The sequence below is a fragment of the Mytilus galloprovincialis genome, chromosome 8 (genome assembly GCF_965363235.1).
Source record: "Mytilus galloprovincialis chromosome 8, xbMytGall1.hap1.1, whole genome shotgun sequence".
NCBI lineage: Eukaryota > Metazoa > Mollusca > Bivalvia > Mytilida > Mytilidae > Mytilus > Mytilus galloprovincialis.
The window spans coordinates 39,904,221-39,914,246 of NC_134845.1; the positions used below are offsets into that span (position 1 = coordinate 39,904,221).

General features: G+C 32.4%; 1 long non-coding RNA gene across 1 annotated transcript; it reads right to left on the reverse strand.

Moving 5' to 3' along the window:
• Nucleotides 1-257: 257 nt before the first annotated feature.
• LOC143041916 (uncharacterized) lies at nt 258-9,566 on the reverse strand. Its single transcript, XR_012967837.1, has 3 exons — nt 9,373-9,566; nt 1,726-1,819; nt 258-421 (listed from the first exon to the last, which is right to left on the reverse strand). It is a non-coding gene; the product is annotated as an uncharacterized LOC143041916 (long non-coding RNA).
• Between the last annotated feature and the right edge of the window lie 460 nt (nt 9,567-10,026).

Below are 10,026 nucleotides of genomic sequence, written 5' to 3' on the forward strand. Positions count from 1 at the left end.
ATTGGTTGAATAAATTTTGGCAACTTGTTCTTCAAACATCTTCTCTGTATATTTGATATGATGGAGAGCCATGTACATAATATTATGTACATAAATGGATAACGCATGTGTTTATTTCGACAACAAACACGACAAAGACACTATTTTTTTTCTTAATTTCTCCATAATCCATCAGTGAATATGTAGGTTGTTACATTTTACACCATTGTGTCCTTGAGCATCTTTGATAGTATTCCATTTTGTTTATAGCAATTTTGTAGAATTTTTTCTATTTCTTTTTCCAGAAAAACACACGATTGAGTTCATTTCACATTAATTAATCCAATTAGCACATTATGTAGAAAAGTATTAACAAATAAGTTTCCTCTTCAGTATAGACTTGCAGGACCTGACGATGATCATAAAAACCAAGATATCTGACCTATAAATACACAAAATAAAAATAAAAAGTTATAAACATGATAAATGGAGAAAAAAACAGCAATATAAATAGGCTTATTTTATCATGTTTTAATTAAAGTCATAAGAAACCTCAAATTAAAAAAAAATATGTATAATAATTATGTTTTTTTACTTATTTTTAATTGCTTGCTTCCAGGAAGCAATTCGCCGATACATATTTTCCATATACATAGTGACCCGAGCGTAACCCTCCTCGTAAAAATCCGGTGACCACAATATGCAAGGATCTGTCATTGAAATAAACAAATAGCTGATTATACATGTTAAACACGTGCTCAATACCCATGCTTTTTGTGATTTGTTTACTATAAGGTGGCAATCGGTAAAACTCAGCTTCAAAACACAGCATTTAATGAGCAGCATTATTTGTTAAATCATAACAAACAGAGAGAAAAAAAAATTGACGATTTATATGATATACTTGTGAAAATAATGATAAAATCGTGCACAGAGGACTAAGTTTATGATGTCTACATGCATTGGTTCAAAAGTTGGACAAACTTTATTTTTCATCACTCACTCGTTTCATATGACTTTAACATTTGAGAAACTTTCATTTGATATTCTTACTTGTCATGCTTTATATGAGTTCTCTTATTTCAGTGCTTTGTGTCCAAGATTTAATATTCGTTGTTTAGTGCCTTTCAGTGATATTTAAAGTTTAGCCACTTGCAAAAGTTGTTATAGAATGTTCATATGCTGTGTTATTTGAACCACTGTCCTATATTATGGTCAGGTAAGAGGTTGAGTGCTCACAGACATGATATTTTTTTATTAATTGTTATTGTTTTTGAACATGTTGAACTAAATTGGATTGTTTAAATCTTTTCATGTTGGGATCTTTATTGGCTGACCTATAAAGGAAGTGTTGTCTCATTATTGAAGGCCAGCCCATCATTGGCCTTTAATTTCTTGCATCCACTTCTTTGAACTCTGTTGGATAAGTCACTCATTTACCATACCACATCTTCTTATTTTTATAAGAGTCATCATTCAAAGGCAATTACTTTTATCATGTTTATTACTGTAATTCAGAAATTATCCAGAGGTTTTTAGTAATGCGATTAATGTGACTGGGTGAGTATCGCAAAAATAAGAAATCATATTTTGATAACAGAAACATATATATATCATGTATATACATGATATATAATTGATGCAGATTTTTTTTGTAATCACAATAAGTTGTCCATTCCCTGAAAAATCACAATAATAAAGGCAAGCAATAATTTCTGAATTTACAGTATATAGAAGTGGTCTTACCATTTAGGCCTTGTTGTATTCTGTTTATCTTGTTTTGTCGCTCATTTCTATTGAAACTGTTTATATTTTTCATTATTTTTCTATATTTCTTGTCCTATAAAACATAAAAAGGGTAAAAACTATTATTAAACATCAGTATTTTCTTTATATACAATAATATTTAATAAGAATGGAATATTTGTGCTATTTCATTTCACAAACTTTTTGTCAGTCATGACTTTCAAAGACTTTCACCCTGGTCAATAGTTTAAATCAAAGCGCTGTAAGCGCTGAAGGCAGTTAACCAAAAACCAAGGCAACCGTAATTATGAAAACTGTGGCAATGTTGCCTCAACGTTAAACATTCATATATAGTACATTCATGTTTATCTAATGATTTATTTATTAAGGCAAATAATTTATATGTTATCAAGGTTTCAAAAGCAATGCATATATTAATGTAACTAACTAACTAACTAATTTTATTCAGTATAAAATCCAGTACAAAAGGATCATCGCTGAAACACATAAACACATATAAAAAACATATACGTCAAAACAAAAATAAAACATAACAGACAACAATTTTGACACTTATAACAAGCAAGAGACAAAACTCACATTTCAATATTATGCAATTATTCCCACTGATGAATGTCTAATCAAAATACATTTGTCTATATATATAAGAAAACTGGTGAGAACATCAGTCTCCGAACAGTTCATTAAATATTTAAATTTATCAAAATTATCTAAATTGCAAAAACATGGTATAATATTAACAATGTCATCATATAACTTTTCCCTCTCCTCGTGATAGAGGTTGCATTCACATATGAAATGAAACTCATCTTCAATTTTGTTATCAATACAATGTGTACATAATCTTTGATCCAAAGGTGTTTTATTATATCTGCCTTTTTCAATGTGTAAATTGTGGTTAGAAATTCTTAATTTACATAATTGTCTAACATATTGTTTTGGGATATTTAACTTTGTATAAGTCTCAGGTTTATATTCCTCTTTTAACTTGTAATATGTGCGTAGTTTGTTTTGCTTTTCACCTGACAAACATGAGAAAAAATAATTTCCATATCTTTCTTGTAAAATCTTTTTCACTGCAGATATGAGTTTTCCTTCTGACATAGTTCCTTTATTATTCCAAACATGGTCAAAATTAATTAATTTTAGAAACTTAAAAATGTGTTTATTGAAGGTACATGGAAAGGTACAATCAAGTTCTTCGATTGACTTATATGCTAATTTTGAAAAAATCAAAAGAGGGTCTTTATACAAATATAGCCAGTATTTAAGAGATTGCAAAATAACAAATATAGAGATTGGATAACGACCAAGTTCTGCCATACTTGCAATATTAGAAGCATATTTAGTGGCACCAAGTACATATTTACAATATCGAATGTGAACCTTTTCAGGAGCAAAATTTAAAAAAGTTTTTTCTAAATCATCATTTGAACCTTGTGTTAATCTTTTGTCCAGGTTAAGAATGTACGGACCCCACAATTCACTTCCATAGAGAAGGACTGGTTTTACACAGGAGTCAAAAAGTTTTAAAAGCAAAGGTGTATTATTATGTGTACAGTGAAATTTACGTTTAATCATGAAAATTACTTTAAGTGCTTTCTTACTAAGATCTTCAACTGCAGTACTGAAAGAACCAGATGCTCTCATTACAATACCTAGGTATTTATACTCTTGAACACCTTTGATCAAATTTTGCTCAAAATAAAAATTACAGTCTTTCAATAATTTACCTGATTTGTTAAATACTATTATTTGAGTTTTTTCTATATTCAATGATAATTGCCATTTTTGACAATAAAGTTCCAATGAGGATAAACAATTTTGTAGCCCTTCTTTGGTTTGAGACATTAAAATTATGTCATCTGCATACATTAAACAATTTAGGCTTGTATTTCCTATATCTACTGGATCACACTTTTTATCAAGGTATCCTGGAAAGTCATTCATAAATAAATTGAAAAGAAGGGGACTCAGTATACACCCTTGTTTAACACCAACATTTGAGAGTATGGAATCAGTCAGTCCGCAATCTAGTTTAACTGAATATTTAACACATGTGTACATATTTTTAATTAAATGGAAAATATTGCCACTAATACCTTGCTCAAAAAGTTTAGAAAACAGAAAACTCCTCCGGACTGTGTCAAAGGCTTTTCTAAAATCAACAAAACAGCAATATAGATATTTTTTTGCCCTAAACATTTTATCCACAATGGATTTTAATGTATAAACATGATCAATTGTTCTATTAGCTTTTCTAAAGCCTATTTGGTTTTGACATAGTATGTTGTTCTCAGATACAAAAAAATCTAATCTGTTACACAAGATCTTTACAATGTATATTTTTTTATGGTGAGTCTGCAGTGATACAAGTTTCCAATGATTGCAGTTGTTTTACTTGGTAGTTAAACTTGGTTTTATTTGACTGCTAGAAGTTCAATTTGACTTAGTATGAACATGTAATAGTATGAATGGACTGGTTTCCCTGGAAAGAAAACTGAGTTTGTGTTCTATAGTACAAAAGTTATGAGACACAAATCAGACAAATGTTCACTACAACAGGGATCAAAGGTGAGGTCTGACTGACCTGCCCATAGTAAATGTAAATGATTTGTTATTGTGTCCCATACATATGAATATATATAATTTAGGGATGGGGATCTCCACGGTTTTCAAGTTCTCAAACAGGTAGGGGCAGGCAGAGGATTTAGCGGGGCAGGGGGCCCAGCCCCCTTTTTTGGGAAAAAAATTGGTTGCTTATATAGGGAATCACTGAAGCATGACTGGAGCAGGCCCCTCTTAGGTCAGTCAGTGGGCCCCACTTATGAAAATTTCTGGATCCGCCACTGGGGGTAGGGTGACCCTAGGGACTTCCCCTACATTTCATTTTATTTGTTATATTGTCCCATACATGAATATATCTGGTTTAGGGGTGGGGATCTCATTGGTTTCCAAGTTCTCAAACAGGAGGGGTCGGGTGACCCCAGGGACTCCTCCTATATTTCATTTAATTAGTTATATTGACCCATACATGAATATATATTGTTTTGGTGTGGGGATCTCAACCGTTTCCAAGTTCTCAAACAGGAGGGTTGGGATGACCACAGGGACTTCCCTTACATTTCATTTGATTTGTTATATTGTCCCATACATGAGTATATAGGGTTTAGGGGAAAGGATCTTGACCATTTCCAAGTTCTCAAACAGGAGGGTAAACAGTGACCTCAAGGACTCCCCCTATTTTTCATTTGAATTGTTATATTGTCCTGTACATGAATATATATGGTTAAGGGGTGGCGATCTCAATGGGTTCCAAATTCTCAAACAGGAGGGGGTGGGGTGACCCAAGGGACTCCCCCTATATTTCATCTGATTTGTTATATTGTCCCATACATGAAAATATATGGTTTAGGGGTGGGGATCTCGACCATTTTTAAATTCTAAAACAGGAGGGGTAGGGTGACCCCCAGCGACTCTTCCTATATTTCATTTGATTTTTCATATTGTCACAAACATGAATATATTTGGTTAAGGGGTGTGGATCTCAACCGTTTCCAAGTTCTCAAACAGTAGGGGGTGGGGTAACTCCAGGGACTCCCCCTATATTTCATTTTTTATTTATTATATTGTCCTATACTTGAATATATGCAAGGGCGGATTCAGACGGGGCAGGGTTGCGGGCTTGCACCCCCTTAAATTTGCAAAGCATGGGTTGTTCTCAGCTTAATAAAGAATATTCCGATAATTTTACCTCAAGTTTTTTTTAGCCTCGCTCTGCTTGGCGAAAATTTAAGTTTGCGCCCCTCCTAACCTAAAATCCTGGATCTGCCCCTCATATGGTTAAGTGGTGGGGAGCTCGACCGTAGAGTGGCCCAAAGATTGCCACCTATATATCATATGATTTACTTACATTAAGGTATATATAATATAGTTGCATTATTTGTGAAAATAAATAAACTTTCAGCTACTTTAATTGACCTTCAAAATTGAGAAAAACAAATAACCCCTCGAAATCGCAGTAATATGTTTACACTTTAAAAGCATCTCACATGCATTATCATCATTTATCATTTATAAAGAAAATTTAGACTGTGACCATGAACATGTATATTGTTAGATATACTGTTCCCAGCTGTCACTTTGTATTGGATTTTTAAATTAAAATTTGTCAAAAAGTAATTTTGAGTTTCTGAATAAAATATTTTTCTGCTTTTTCTTTCTTTTACGTATATCTTTTGGTTTACAATACTAGTGTTTATATTCATTTACCATGCATAGATGTATTTTTTCACCTGCTTGGATTTATTTTGTAAATGATCGCCAAACCCGGAATTACCCTTATCCGCTTCCGGAATCAGATCCGATTTTGTAAGATTTTGTCTTCACGGCCGCCATTGTTATGTGTTTACAATATTGTTTTTATCAATCAGATACGATTTTACTCGAATTTATACAATATTTGTCGGCGATTTTCTGTATAAAGCTAGCGGTTGAACAAAATGAACATCGCCGTCATGAATAATAATGATAAAGATAAGTTTTTAGCTCGTTTAATTGGAGACTTTGGTAAACATGGTGAAAAGGTTTGCAAAGTTATTTCCTATTTTCTTTCAAGTGGAAGGTGACTACGTCGGGCGTAGCTAGAAACCAACTATCCTAGTCGAAATTCCGCTAATTTGCACACCTGCCTCCAAATTGAAAAGCTACGAAAATTTCTTTTTCTATTTTGAAATTGCCGCCAAACAGCATGAACAGTTGAACTTATTATATAATAGACTACTGACGTAGTTGTACTACGTATTGATGACAAACAATATTCCTACGACTTTTGTCATTTGGGAAATCTAAACTACTTGTCTTAAGAGATTTTCGGCGATTAAATATTTCATACAATTGTTCTTTGACATCTTAGCTAAAAGCACAAGTCATAATGAACTACACAAGGATTCTTAATAAGCACTACTTCCTATGTGTAACTTTAAAACTTTTGGATAAATCGACGATCATTTAAGGTTTTTCTGGTCATTTTTTTTGTAATCCAGAATAAAAAGTATTAAAAAAGTGTTCAATTAGTTATATATAACATAGTAGCAAGCTAGATAATAACAATGGGGAGTATTTCAGGATTTATTGGGTAGAACACAAATCTAGGGTGCTCGCATAATGCAGCTTAACTGCATAAAAACAAACATTCCCATACTTTTTCTTGGTGTTCGTACTAATTTTTCATTGGACAACAAAAACATGATTCAACTATTCTTCTATGATTTGTTTTGCTTGACTACCTTAAACTCTGAAATATTGTTTACACTGTATAATCTGTATGTGTCTCACTCGTCAAAATTTCAAATTAATATATAAATAACCAATAAGAATGCTATGCATGGCTCAGCTTGATACAAACGTACACTTTAAACCCTGAACAGTTGGAGCAAGTATGGACACAACATTCAATTCAAACTTTTCTCCATTGGTTAGAGGTATAGGGGGAGGGGGAGATCTCACAAACATGTTTAACCCCGCCGCATTTTGCGCCTGGCCCAAGTTAGGAGCCTCTGGCCTTTGTAAGTCTTGTTTTATTTTAATTTTAGTTTCTTGTGTACACTTTGGAAATTAGTATGGCGTTCATTATCACTGAACTAGTATATATTTGTTTAGGGGCCAGCTGAAGGACGCTTCCGGGTGCGGGAATTTCTTGCTACATTGAAGACCTGTTGGTGACCTTCTGCTGTTGTTTTTTTATTTGGTCGGATTGTTGTCTCTTTGACAAATTCCCCATTTCCATTCTCAATTTTATGGATACAACTCTGAATTGTAAATTTGGATTGTGATTCAATAGTTGATGCAGCATAGGTTTCTGACATTGAATGAATGTGGTCCAAGTACTTAAAAATTTTAAATTGACAATTAACCTATTAAATGGTCCAATATTCAAAATCTTAATACATGGTTAGATGCAGCATATCAACATGATCAAAGAACCCAAATAATTCATTATTTGATGAAATCAAATAAAGTTCAATTTTGGACCCTTTAGATCTCAATGTGGACCAATTTGTTAACGGGCCAAATTATCAAAAATCTAAATGAATGGTTAGATTCAGCATATCAAAGAACCCCATATATTCAATTGAACAGTGAGATTTTTATCGCAACAGTAGAATTTTATTACATAATCTGAAAGATGAAACCTTGAACTTCACAGGAAAAATACTCCCACTGCTGGGAAAAATCTTTGAAGAAAGTATCAGTTCATTATGTAAAGCCATTATTATAGCATTTTTTCAACTAAAATAGAATTTTCAGGTAAATGATAGCATCAAAGGCAGAAACCATTCTACTTAAAAGAAGCAAAAAGTTTTTTTTTTTTTAATTTTACTAATTAAAAGATACTATTTAAACGAGATGTGTTTAAAATTTGGAAAAAAATACAAAATTTCAATTTGTGACAAAACCACAATTTTGCTACTCGAATAAGTGATTTAAAAATCACCTATTTCAGTAAGTCCCCTGACTGTCAAAACTCCTGTTCTGCCTATTTATAATCTGAAAGATGAAACCTTGAACTTCACAGGAAAAATACTCCCACTGCTGGGAAAAATCTTTGAAGAAAGTATCAGTTCATTATGTAAAGCCATTATTATAGCATTTTTTCAACTAAAATAGAATTTTCAGGTAAATGATAGCATCAAAGGCAGAAACCTTTCTACTTAAAAGAAGCAAAAAGTTTATTTTTTTTTAATTTTACTAATTAAAAGATACTATTTAAACGAGATGTGTTTAAAATTTGGAAAAAAATACAAAATTTCAATTTGTGACAAAACCACAATTTTGCTACTCGAATAAGTGATTTAAAAATCACCTATTTCAGTAAGTCCCCTGACTGTCAAAACTCCTGTTCTGCCTATTTTTTTCAAATTTCATCCTAGCCCCCCATAAAAATCAAATGGTAGCTCCCTAATTTAAATCAAACTTGGGGTGACTGGCGACAAAGATTTAAGGAAATAGATGACAGTTTACCTACAATGATCTAGCTTCATGGCAATGGCATACATTACAGACTACATCATGTACATGGTCATTCTTAATTGTGTTTAAACTTTGGGAGTTCATTTTTTTAATGTTTAAAGCTAACAATTTCAACTACATACATTTATCAAGATTTGATTCTACATTTATATATAATTGTGTATGTCACATGTATGTACATGATGTATTTTAATGTAAAGCATCTGAAAACTCATTAGCCGTTTTCATAGCCTATGCCTGAAAACAGAGATTTCTTATTAAGGAGAAAGCCCCGCCCCCCCCTTTTTGGTGTGAAATATTTTGTTGATTATATAGGGAATCACTGAAGCATGACTGGAGCAAGCATCCCCCTCTGCCCCCCCCCCCCTTTCCAAAAAAAAATAATTAAATAAATGGTAATTTCTGGATCTGCCCATGTCAACCTTTCACTCAGGTCATTGGTGAAGAGTTGTCACACAAAATAAATGATATCAAATGTTCATATGTATATGTTTTAGCTCGTGTAGGTGTAAGGAGGCAACCATTTGATTTGTAGGGCGAAAAGGGTGAATAATCTTGCCTTGTAAAACTTGTGCTATAAATAAAAATTAATACATTTCCATTTAAAAATCCGTCAGCCCAATCTCATCCAGTGAAATAGATTATTATCTGTTTTCGAAATTATATGGAAGTACTTAGTAGTTCAGACGCATTGCAAGGCATTTTTTCTAAGGAGACGTGTAGACTCATTTAATTGGGGGAATGGAACCAATAAATTGATAGGATCCGATATGATCTTCCCAGTAAGGAGCACCTATTTTTTTAGGTAATTATTATTAGTGTCGGTGATCCACAGTGCGGTGATCTCACAAGTAAATCAGAGAAAATATTGCATGCAAGTTAATAAGCAGAGAAGAGACAATTATCAACTTGTGTATTATTCATTTTCTCGCAGTTATTTACGGTAAATTAACTATATGTATATATATCCCAAAACAGGTGTTCGGTTCTAGTACTATACAATTTAGTAAAACTGCTATATTTTGGGGCCGAAAAGGGGTCTTACTGAACCTACTCTTTTATAAATCTTAAGTAGGAATGCGTGGGTTCCATTTCATGAGACCTACACGGATTTTTTATAAAATAAATTTAAAAATTATAAATACAGTTTTCAATTCTTTCCCGGCATAGATAAAAAAAAAATATGAAAATAAATAATCTTTTGAAAATAATACGATATGGTTTAATTATTTCACTTCATTATAATGA